This window comes from Miscanthus floridulus, chromosome 18, assembly GCF_019320115.1.
Source record: "Miscanthus floridulus cultivar M001 chromosome 18, ASM1932011v1, whole genome shotgun sequence".
Classification (NCBI taxonomy): domain Eukaryota; kingdom Viridiplantae; phylum Streptophyta; class Magnoliopsida; order Poales; family Poaceae; genus Miscanthus; species Miscanthus floridulus.
In genome coordinates, this window is record NC_089597.1 from 8,514,997 (window position 1) to 8,528,353 (window position 13,357).

The window sequence follows — 13,357 nt, forward strand, 5'->3', positions numbered from 1 at the left end:
TGTGATATCACGACATCTCACCAAGTTTCATGATTTTCGGGATTTGTTTGAATTTTATAGAATTAAATAACCACTCGCACGCAAGTTCGCGAACACCATACGTGATGACGTCCTCCAAACGTTTTCAAATTTTTACCACCGCATATGCATGTGATATCACGACATCTCACCAAGTTTCATGATTTTCGGGATTCATTTGAATTTTATAGAATTAAATAACCACTCGCACGCAAGTTCGCGACGTTGCCCCATGAGCACGTTGATCGAAATTTGGAGACAGTTCCTAGATTCAGCATAAAGTGACACTAACAAACAAGAATAACATTTTTGGAATGGATCAAAACTATTATTCGATGCACCTGCAGTTCAAACCTACATTTTCCGGAAAATTGCAAGAAAACAAAATAAAGTGAAAAAATATAGCAAACAGCAATGAAATTGTGCCAAATTTGAACATGTTGTTCATGGTACAAATACAAATCTAAGAAAAAAAGTTGGTGGCAAAAAACAAAAAAAAATTATTTTACCGAGTGCCAGGTTTGGCACTCGGCAAAGTGAATATTTTGCCGAGTGCTAGCCCTAGGCACTCGGCAAAGCCAATATTTTGCCGAGTGCGAAACAGAAGGCACTCGGCAAAGAGGATGGCGTTGGGTACCGTTATCCCCGGGCACCTCTTTGCCGAGTGCCCAACTTTGCCGAGTGTCTGGCACTGGGCAAAGTTTGGCTTTGTCGAGTGCCTTATTTTGCCGAGTGCCAGACACTCGGCAAAGCCCTATTTGCCGAGTGCCAAGTTTCGCCGAGTGCGGCACTCGGCAAAGGTGGCCTTTGCCGAGTGCCCGATATTTGGCACTCGGCAAAGATTTGAGCACTGGGCAAAGTCCCGGTTTCCTGTAGTGAGCCGCACCTAAAAATAGACACTGCATAGTAAAAATTAAGTACTAAAATTTAAATTTTTTAAACGACCTCGAATGGAGAAGTGACCAAAATAAAAGTTGTACATCTCGAAAAGTTATAGAACTTTATTGTTTCCAACTTTTTTATTTGAAATCATTTAATATTTCAAAATGCTTTTTGAAATATAATTTTTAAATTGTTGAAGAAGTCTGATTTCTCTTTTTAATCTTTGGTTAAAACTTGTGACTAGTCTTTCTTCCTCGTACTAACTTCAAATTTGATGATTTTTTCCTAATTTTTTTTTCTAAAATCATGCTCTATTAATTTATTGTGTTCTAACAACTATTATTTTAGTCATCTTTTCATGTGACCGTGTTATATCAATTGAAAATTTGAATTTAAAAAAATGGCAACTTCAAACAATAGTTATGAACATAAAAGTTGTCGCACTGATCAAGGTCTATAACTTTTATTTTGATCATTTCTTCATGCGATAAAGTGGTAGTAACAACATTGTTCGTAAATTTTACATATCATATAAGAGAGAGACATAAAATTTGTGAACAATGTTACTACCACTATATCGGATGAACAAATGACCAAAATAAAAGTTATAGATCTCGAAAAGTTATAGAACTTTGTAGTTGACAACTTTTTCATTTGAATTCATTTTATCAAGGAATACTACGTTTGAATTTCTCAAATTTAAAATTTGAATTTTTCGAACGATCTCGGATGGAGAAACAACCAAATCAAAAGTTGTAGATCTCGAAAAGTTATACAACTTTGTAGTTTATAACTTTTCCATTTGAAATCATCTTGTTAAGGAAAACTATATTTGAATTTCTCACTTTTGAAATTTGAATTTTTCAAATGACCTCAAATGGAGAAACAACAAAAACAAAAGTTGTAGATCTCAAAAGGTCATGTAACTTTGTAGTTGACAACTTTTTCACTTGAAATCATCTAGTTGAGGATAATTACGTTTAAATTTCAAACATTTGAAATTCAAAATTTTCAAACGGCCTCGGATGGAGAAACAACAGAAACAAAAGTTGTAGATCTTGAAAAGTTATACAACTTTGTAGTTGACAACCTTTTGATTTGAATTCGTTTAGGGCCTCAAACACTCAATTTAAACTCGGTTGAGGATAATATGAGGGAAAAGAAAATCCATTATAGACGGAAGTGAGTGTGAGGTGCAGTGGTAAGAGGAGTGTACCACGCGAAGGGTTGGTCATGGGTTCGAGTCCCATCGGCCACTAAGCGCACGAAAAATGCTGCGACAGCCGCCCCTACAAATCATCAACCACCCTTACAAATCAGATTTGTAGGGGCGACCAAATCATCGATTTGTAGCAACGGTTTGGTAGGGGCCGCTGGCAAAACTGCTTACAAATCCTCGGTGGCGTAAGATTGAAATAACACAATATATTTTATACACAGTACAACAAAAACATTTGATATCTACTATTTAGAGAGCATCTCCATTTATGTTAGATGATGTACTATTACATTGTCATTTAGGAATCGGTTTAGATATATCTGGCAGGCACAACAACTGATCTGGCCTGTTCAACAAATGTATCATCTAGTTTGACAAGTACATCTGTTTATTTAATGACAAAGGTGTCTCTGTTTTAACGATGATCTGAGTACAGAAATGTAGGTCTGTCATATAGTATTGCATAATCTGCAAATAGTAAAGACATATATAGCCACAGGAAAAATATAGTGACAGTGTAAAAAGTAGCTTGTGGGCGAGACATACGTATGTTTGGTTAACGTACTATCAGTGTTCGTCTAAACAGTTGTTTTGTAAGTTTAAACAGTGCTGTAAACGAAGACCACCCATACCATTTAGGCCATAAACGGTGAACTAAAACTATTGAACTGTTCAAATCATGAAAAACCATCTTAACACTCTAAATATAATCAAGTTAAACGTGATTAAATGTGCTAACAGCCATCACTATGTAAAAAAGGGTCATATCAACCAGCGATTCTACAGACGTCACAGGAAAGCGCATCTGTGATAAACATCTACAGAGGCGCGTTACCGAACAAGCGTCTGTAGTAACTCCTAGACCGAGGTGACCGATCCGGCGGGGTCAACACGCGTATGTAATAACGGTTTCTACCGGCGCGTGTTATTCAGATGCGTCTGAAATAATTTCACAGATATTGACTTATTACAGACGCGTGTTTACTGTTCAGACGCATGTTTCTAAGACGCGTCTGCAGCAATTTTATTTGGTCAGACGCCTGTTTTGAAGGCGCGTCTGTACAATATTTTGGCGCGTGCTAGATAGTTGGACGGTACAACATTCAGATTAATTCATTAACTGCGCCGCTGCTCTGCTAATCGCGCCGCGGTTGAGCGTCAGCTCCAGGTCTAGGCGTCGCGACGCTAGCTTCTTGGCCAGCGGCGAGAGAGGCTCAGAGAGCTCAGCTCATCAGCTTAGGGCGGTGGAAGGCCGTGGTGCTCGCAGCGGGCGCGCGCGCGGTCCTCTGAGGCGGGCGGCTCGGCCGACGGGCGTTGATTGGGGTGCACGCGGCAAGGCGGGCCGACGAAAGCCGGGGGCGCGGGACATCTTGGGCGACACCTATAGATGCGACGCGTGCACAAATGCGGTCGTGGCAGGTGCGACGCAGTGTGACACCGGCTAGCGCGAAGCATGCGGCGGCGGCGGCGGCACCGGCGGCTGCGGGCAGCCGGGGGCATGCCTCGGCGTGCTAAGGCCACCGACCGGCCATTCCCCTTCACCTCTTTTCTGCTCACGATCCATATCGATCCTTCCGGCGGCCGCGTACCATCCGTCCACCGACGACATCCTCTCAAGGTTGATTGGTCCCCGGCGTGAGCTCAGCTCAGCTCAGCTCAGGTAGTGACCAAAATCATTCCTAATAATAGAATCATAATTTTTGTGTGAGCTTGATCAACTCAACTGATAGATGGAATCCGTGTGCTTAATTCTATCTCGATCTCTGCAAGGTGCACTCGTGCCTATTCGATCTATGTTGTGCTTCGCCATCGCCATAGCAATGCTTCGTCGCCCAGCAGTGGCCAGAGGTGAGCTCTGCAACTACTTGTGCAACTAATTAACTTGCATTCTAAACTTTGATGAGCTTGTGTCAAACTATGATGATGGAACATGTTGCTGAATTGTGCCAAAATTGTTGTGTTGTGACAATTTCATGATATGATTGACTTATTATTCTTCTATTTTTAATTTTCTTTTGTAGACTATGGAGGATCGAAGTCGCTGGATATATCTTCGGAACCGTACTTGTGATGACTATTTAGATGGTCTTAAATCTTTCATAACTGCTGCACAGACAGATATGTTGAATAGACAGAAGTCATCTATGTGGTGTCAATGTGTTGACTGTAAGAATGAAAAGCAATACTCGAATTCATTGACAGTCCATGCCCATCTAATAATGCGAGGATTCATGGATGACTACAGATGTTGGAACAAACATGGAGAAAAAGGTGTCAATGCCCGAGACCAGGCACAGGATGGTGAGGAAGGCCTCCATGAAACTGATGCTGGTGGCGAGGAAGCACGCTTTAACAATGAGGAACTATGTGATGATGATGTAGCAGATATTGCTGCCAACTACGATGCAGTCCATCTTGCTGAAAATCTAGAGGAGATGGTGCGTGATGCCTTCAGCTTTGAGGAGTACACTGGTTCGGAGTTCAAGAAGATGGAACAACTTTTGAAAGATATGAAGACACCGGTCTATCTGGGTAGCAATGAGAGGTATACAAAGTTGTCCGCTTCGCTAAAGCTTCTCCAATTGAAGGCAAAAATCATTAGATTGACAAGGGCTTTAGAGAATTGCTAGAAGTGCTTATGGATATGCTTCCCGAGGGGAATGAGATACCCAGGACTACATATGAGGCCAAGAAGATTGTTTGTCCAATGGGATTGAAGCTTAAGAAAATTCATGCTTGCAAGAATGACTGCATCCTGTTCCATGGTGACTATGAAGCTGATACAGAATGCCCCAAGTGTGGAACCTCTCGTTACAAATGAAGAACTGATGAGGGTGATGGCGACGAGGAGATGCGCCATAGAGTTCCTAGGAAGGTCGCATGGTACTTCGCTATAATTCCTTGCCTGAAACAGATATTTGCAACCTCCAGGGACGCACGACTGTTGACCTGGCACTTGGATGGGTGGACGGTTGATGATTATATACACCACTCAGCAAATGGTATTCAGTGGCGGGTCATTGATTTTCAGCATAAATCATTTCCCGATGAGCCAAGGAATCTTTGGTTTGCACTGAGCATAGATCGCATGAACCCATTTGGTAACATGAGTAGCTCACATAGTGTCTGGCCTGTGCTATTAACTATCTACAACCTTCCACCCTGGCTGTGTAACAAGCGGAGGTACATGATGATGTCAGATCTATGGTCCGTATCAACTAGGTGTTAACATCGACGTGTTTCTGAGGCCGCTTATTGATGATTTCCAAAAGCTTTGAAAAGAAGAGGGAATTAGAGTGTACGGTTGTTTTAGGAAAGAGCGTTTCAACTTACATGCCATGCTGTTCACCACCATCACTAATATTCCAGGACATCATAGCGTGTCTGGGCAGAGCAAAGGAGAAAAAGACTGCTTTCAGTGCTTTGATGACACCGAGACTGTTTGGCTGAATAACTCAAAGAAGAGGGTTTATGTAAGGCACCGATATTTCCTTCCTTTGTCTCATCCATACCGGAAAATGAAACATCAGTTTGATGGGAAGAGGGAGACAGGATCTGCCCCAAGGAATTTTAGCGGGAAACAGGTCTATGACCAGGTCCTAAAGGATACCACACCTATAGATGAACCGGAGAGCACCGTCCTTGGAAAACAAAAGTGCAATGCAAAAGCAAATAGTGCCGATAAGAAGAGGTGGAAGAAAATGTCAATCCTATGGGAGCTACCTTACTAGAAATACCTAGCGGTCCGACACAGCATCGATCTCATGCACATGAAAAAGAATGTCTGTGGGAGTTTGCTTGGGACACTCATGAATGACAAGTCGAAAACCAAGGACCATGCTAAAGCAAGAACCGACCTAGAGGAACTGGACATAAGGCCCGAGCTCCATCATGACAGTACCAGTGCCTAGCCACCTCTATCTGCCATAAACCTAACCCGACAAGAGAAGCAGGAATTGTGCGACTTCTTTCATAGTGTCAAAGTTCCCTCTGGATATGCAACCAACATCCAAAATCTTGTGCCTGCAAGAGAAAACAAAATGCTTCCTATGAAGGCTCATGATTGCAATGTCATGCTCACAACAATGCTTGTGGTTGGTATCCGGAACATATTGCCAGAAAAACCCCGAATGGAATCATGAGCCTATGCTTCTTCTTTAATGCAATCTCTCAGAAGGTCATTGATGAACGAACACTGGACGATCTTGAAAAGAACATGTGTGAGATGATGTGTCTCCTTGAGGCTTACTTCCTGCTGACTTTCTGTGATATATCCATCCATCTCATTGTACATTTGGTTAAGGAGATCAGTTATCTTGGACTGATGTTCCTCCACCACATGTATCCGTATGAGAGATTTATGAGTACTCTGAATAGGTATGCCAAGAGCATGGTTCATCCTAAGGGAAGCATGGCACAGTGCTATTCTACTGAGGAGGTGGTCGACTGGTGCCTCATTTACATTGACCCCACTAATCCAATCGGCATCTTCAAGTCTCACCATGAGGGAAGACTAGCGGGGAGGGGGTGTCCTGGGGAGAAGCAAATTACTCCAGATATAGATGCCTTCGAACGAGCCCACTTTCTAGTGTTGCAACACACAATAGAGGTGGAACCTTACATCAAAGAGCATATGGAGATGTTGAGGCTACAAAATCTAGATCGGGCGAAGCTTGGTTAGCGAGGGCACATATGAGTGGGTTCAACATCTGGTTTAGAGATCGGCTTCGTAGTTTGAGCTCTTGCATAGACCAAAGGCTTCGACGGCTGGCAACGGGCCCTTTCTTCATAGTCACAACTTATCAAGGCTATGACATAAATGGCTACACCTTTTACACCATTGATCAAGACAAGAAAAGCGTGTACCAGAACTCTGCTATTCGTGTAGATGCATTTGACAGCAATATGCATAAGATAGTGTACTATGGTCAGATTGAAGAGATATGGGAACTCTCGTATCCAGGCTTCAAGGTGCCCGTTTTTCGGTGTAGATGGGTTCAGGGAAGACAGGGTGTCATGAAAGACAAGTATGGCTTCACTACCATTGACCTTGAACAAGTTGGGTACAGGGAAGAGCCATTTGTAGTCGCAAGTCAGGTTTCCCAAGTCTTCTATGTGCGCGACACTAGAAATAAGAAACGACAAGTGGTTCTCCCTGGGAAAAAGCAGGTTGTCGGAGATGAAAATCCAGTAGAAGAGTTCAAGTACAATCAATCCAATGAAGTCCCTCTTTTTGATACTTCCATCCTCCCGGTGATTTTGGCGAGCAACCACTTCTGGATTCGGGCGCTTTGCTGAGTGCCTAATGCACTCGACAAAGAGCCTCCGGTAAAAAATCCATCGGCAAAGAATTCTTTGCCGAGCGCCTTTTATCGGGCACTCGGCAAAGTCTTTGCCGAGTGCAATCTCGGCACTCGGCAAAGAAAAGTGACCATCACGGCGCCGGTTGCGTTAGCACATGCTTTGCCGTGTGCCATGTCAGAGGCGCTCAGCAAAGATTTTTTAATTTTTTTTTCAAAATTTCTTTGCCGAGTGCCCTACCGGGGAGGCACTCGGCAAATATTTTTTTTTATTTTTTTTAATAATTTCTTTGCCGAGTACCCTACCAGGTCGGCGCTCGGCAAATATTTTTTAATTTTTTTCGTAATTTCTTTGCCGAGTGCCCTGGCCCTGGCACTCGGCAAAGAGGCTAATTTTTTTATTCTATATTCACAAACACAACATATAAGAGATATATATAACATATGTGACATCACAAACACAATATAGCACATATATGTCACATCCATCTCATCACAAAGGCAATACCACATATATATCACATGTCGATCACACAATATCTCACATACACGACATCACAAGCATAATAGGTCCAATATCCATCGAAACAAGTCGATAGTTGATCACAGTGCATCACATGTCCATCAAGCGGTGAAAAAGAGATACAAACTACGGGTGGGGAGGAAACTGGGTGCTTGGTGAAGGAAAAGTGCCGTCGCCTGCTTGCGCCTGAGATGGGTTATTCGAAGCCACCGACGGAGGCTGCATAAAGGACAAGAGATTGCATCTGTTAGAGTGGTCATCTAATGAAAGCACTAGTCGAAGCAATTTGGTTTCATACTCACAGGACTAGCTATAACTGGCGGCGACGGTGGAGCGAACTGCGGCACAGCTACACCGTGCATTTGCCCAAAGTTCTGCAGGAACATCGTAATCTCCGCCAGCTGCTTGGCCTGCCTTTCCCACTCGGCCCGCTCGGCCTGTCTTTCCCGCTCGGCCTGCTCGGTCCTCGCCGCCAGGTCCCGCAGCTCCTTAGCCATCCTCTAGTTATCGGCCTGCAACATTTCAATCGAATGTTTCAGTAATGCAAAGGTAACTAAGTTATTTAAAGATCAATGTACGAAGAGTTAAACGGGACTAACCTGGAGTACATCGACCCGCTGCTGTGAAGGGGACGGCCGTTGGCGTATGGCCGGGCCTCCGCTCGGGGGTCTGTGCTCGGATCTGGGAGAGGGAGGGAATCTCGCTGGGCTCGAGGGTGCCATCACCAATCCAGTACCGCCCATGCTTCTTGCCTTGTCCGAGCCTCATGACCATCGTCCCATCGATGTCGTCGGTGCTCGGATCCCAGTCTGGCCCATGGACCGACCTTGCCTCCGACACGTACGAACTGATGCGGGTGTGGACGCTCGGGTTGCTGTAGGACTCGGGTGGGTCATCCGGGGTGAAGGTGACAGCGGACGTCGCCTTACCCTTGCGGGCCAGACCATATGCCATGAAATTGGAGATGGACTGCCCACCATGTGACGCCGACTGTGAGAAAGACAACAAGATGATTAGAAGAAACATGCAGAATGGAGCGTCAGAATACTAAAAATTCACGTACCCATGCTTGCTTGTACGCGCCGAGGCTGCGGCTGCCTTGATGGTGTGTGGGGCCTGTCGCTGCCATACGCCGCTCCCGCCCCGCCTCGTGGTCCTGGATATAACCCTCCGTGAACCACCTGTCCACGATCATCTCCCAGCAGTCCCGATACAACTCGCACCACCATGGAATTATCTACATGTCATAAAGAATTTGAGATGTAAGAAGACCAAATTAAAGCTACTTAATCTCAAAACAAATCAGTATTATTTTTCTTTATTTACCTCAAGGTACTGTTCCCGGGTCAGCGTCCTTTGTCTTGCCTGTGTCTTGGTGATCTTCTCACCAAGGTGCGTGGCATAGTACTTGATGATGCAAGTGAGGCGCTCCTCGTAGTGCATGTCGGTGATTCGTTTCCTGGCACTTTTCAATATCACCTTCTCCGCCCTGTCCTCCTGTCCCTCTTCACATCTGAAAAAAGTCTGCAGACAAACATAATGTATCAATTCATTATGTCAAAAAAAGTCAAATGAATGCGATGTATTGATCAAAGTTGTGCGAGCGAGACTTACCCAGAACTCTCGCATGTGGAGATGTCTGGCTTTTAGGCATCCGACGTCACAACTTGCTCCAAACTTTCTCAATTTTTTACTACGGCCTCCACATGCGATAACAAGACACCTCGACAAGTTTCACGAATTTTGGACTTCGTTTGGATTTTATATAATTTAAATACACTTTTCCCGCAAGTACATCGTCATGTTACGACAACAAGATGCTAGTAATTTCATGCGAGTTCCTGGATACGGCCTCAACATATGCCAAACATCATGAATACCATTTTTTGAATGACCAAATTCCATTATTTCATGTACATGCAGTTCAAATTTGAAATAGTCGGAAAAATTCAACGAAACAAAAATAATTAAGGAAATATAGTAAAAAAACTCAAAATTGTCCCAAATTTTGAAATGGAGTTTTAATTACTGTAGCAAGGCCCCAAAAAATGGGGCGAAAAAAACAAAAAAAATTAATTTGCCGAGTGCCAACCTTGGCACTCGGCAAAGAAGCCTTTGCCGAGCGCCAGGTCACAGGGCGCTTGGCAAAGAATTTTTAAAAAAAATAAAAAAAAAACCTTTGCTGAGTGCCTAACGTCGGGGCACTCGGCAAAGGCTGACGGCAGGTGGCCGCCGTCACGCCGGCCACCTTTGCCGACGGCCAAATTTTGCCGAGTGTCCGGCACTCGGCAAAGGACAATTTTTGCCGACGGCTAAAGTTTGCCGAGTGTCCGGCTCTCGGCAAAGGCAGATTTGCCGACGGCCTATCTTTCCCGAGTGCCGCTGGGTCCGGCTCAAGATTGCCTTTGCCGGGTGCCCGACATAAAGCGCTTGGCAAAGCTTTTTGCCCTCGGCAAATCAACCGTGTCCGGTAGTGAACCTAACTCCATACCTAAGAGATGGCCGTAAAGAGGAAGTCCCCATGGCAAAAAGACGCCGAAAAAAACGAGTGCCCAAAAATTGATGATCATGTGAGTGATTTCAAGAGACTTCATTGATTTGGTATGAGAACTCATTAGTATTCAATAGCATGCTGCTACCTATAGTTTTGCATAGCAAGTTGCTGAACTTATCTTTTATGCAGGATAGGAGCTAGAGGTCAGAGAGATAGGAGGCAGCTCTAAAATGTCAATTCTAAGAGATAGGAGCTTTCTGGTGTAAAATTTGAAAACTTATTTTGCTTGTAATGTAATGCTCATAGTCCCTTGTAATGTGTATGGTACCTTGTGGATGTATGCCGAAATTTGCTACTTCATTTCCTTTTAGATGAAACAGGAGGGTCACCCACTGATTTTATTGATATTTAAAAAAAATAAAGTATAGCCTAGTACAAAAGAATCAAGATACAAAGAAGGAGATGAAGAAAATAAGTAAAATTACACAAATGCTTTTGCACAAACATAGCCATGCTTTTTTTAATCTTCCTTTCCACGCATTGAGGCTGATTTGTCCATTATAAAAAATGACATCATTTCTGGTCAGGCAGATGACCCAGCAGGCAGTGATAAAATCTCACTAAAAATACTGCTCCCAAAAGCTTCTATAACCATATCTAATGGCTACAAGTTCAGGTTCCAATTAATTGAGATCAAGTTCCAACAATTAAGTTTGACTGAAAGAACACTCAACTTGTTTCTTCATGTCCGCTATGGCATTGAACTTGCCACTAGAAGATGAGAAATATGGTATTGTCTTATACCAGAATAATGTCCTTATGTTTCTTTTTTTTCTCGAATATGCAAAAGATTTACGTATCATTGTATTAAATAGAAGTGTTTAAACAGACATACAACGCGCTTCTGTTGAGCGCCGAAGGAGGTCGACCTAACACAGCCATAGCTGGACCATTCTAGGAAAATACCTTTTGTTTCGATAATACATCGTCAGTATGTAATCTAGTACTATGTTTTTACTATTGTCCAAACAAATGACTGTGTCCCACAAGCTAGCTTATAAAAAAAGAAAACCCTAATAATTCACTATATTTCTCTTTGTGGCTATATATCTTTTTACTATTTGCAGAATATGCAATGACAGACCTAGTCTTCTGTACTCGATCAGCGCATTATTACTTACAAAATTATACACTAGTGCCCACATAATATCTTGGTTTGGCTGGCCACCATTCATACATATGCATGCAAGTTTAATCTGACTAAATTTTGCATTGGTCATGTCTTTTGACGAGACAGTACATGATTGACGAGAGGAAAACCCTTTTCATTTCATTTAATGATGATGACGCATACATTAGCCTATCGCCCAGAACGCACACATACCGTACCAAGCATGCATGCAACTAGACCCAAGTACGGAGCAGCTTATAATTCATAATAATCATCACACATACACATACGACGGTTAACTGGAACACACACATGCATAACTGAACACACAATACAACAGTAACCAGTTTGATTAAATTGTTATTGAACCATCCATCAAAAGATGTGGAGGATTCGGAGGCACGATAACAATATACTCTCCCTACTACGACCCTCTCGTGCGTGATGATACGATGATCCAAGAGCATGCGCACACGGTCAAGCTAGCTGACGACGCCGGTACAGGTGCATGTCGCATATATGTATAGTTTTTGCTCTGCTTGTAAGTGAAGAGATCGATGCAGAGCACGTTAGCGATAGTACACCATCATCAAACATATATTTATTTAATTATTACTATATTAATTAACTATGCAAGTATATATGCATATATACCGCAACGACGATACAGTACAAACACTAGTGCTGTCATTGGTTAAAACGCCCACACCCACACACGCTGCCACAGCATTGCCATAAATATATATTTATATAAAGCCACAAGCCAGAAAGGAGAGCTTCAAAATTTACAGCCAGCTAGCCTAGCTATCTAGGCACCAGTAACCAGTGGCCTGAGGAGGGGGAGGGCCGCCGGCACCAGGTCGCGTGGCCTAGCTGGGGCCGGGCGGCCGGCCGGGGTCTAACCACCGAAATTAAGCAGCTGAGGCCTGGCGGCTGGCCATTGTGCAGTGGCGGGCGGCGCACGACGGGATGGCGTGTCGCGCGCCGGTATAGGTACGGTGGTGGTGAGAGATGCCTCGCGGCGGAGCTGGGTACAAGTACGAGTAGAAGGGCGCGCAGCCGGCGGCCGGGCCGGGGAAAGCGGGGTAAAGAGGGGGTGCGGAGCGGAGACTACAGGCAGAGGCGCGCGGCAAGCTTCTGGAGGGGACGGATCCGAAGCGGGGTAAAGAGGGGGTGCGGAGCGGAGACTACAGGCAGAGGCGCGCGGCAAGCTTCTGGAGGGGACGGATCCGGCCGGCCGGCCGGCTGCCACCACCCTGTGGCCTGTGCTCCTGCTGCAGGCACCGTCGCCGTCAAGGTTAGTTCGTCGTCGCTCATTACCCAGCTAATGTAAGGCACTCGATCGCGGATCTCCACCGCTCATTACCACGTTTCTGCATCTGCCTTATATATATAACGGTCGGATGGACTTGCGTGTAAGCGCGTATGCGCGGTCAGATGGACTCACCGTGTAAGCGTGTATGCGCGGTCGGATGGACTTGCGTGTATACCCGGTCCACCAGCTGTTCACCCACCGTACACACGACTGCGTGGTCGGATGGACTTGCGTGTATGCGCGGTTGGTTGGATGGATGGCGACGAACGGCTAGGACTCGGACCGCGTGTGATGGATATGCCTCACGAGGTCACGGGAGAAGGACAAGATGACGTACGGACAAACGAGCCAAAAACGGCCCGAAACAGGACCCGGTCCCACCGGGGGTGGGCCCACGGGGCTAGTCCATCCGCGGAAAACAACGAATGCCGTGCG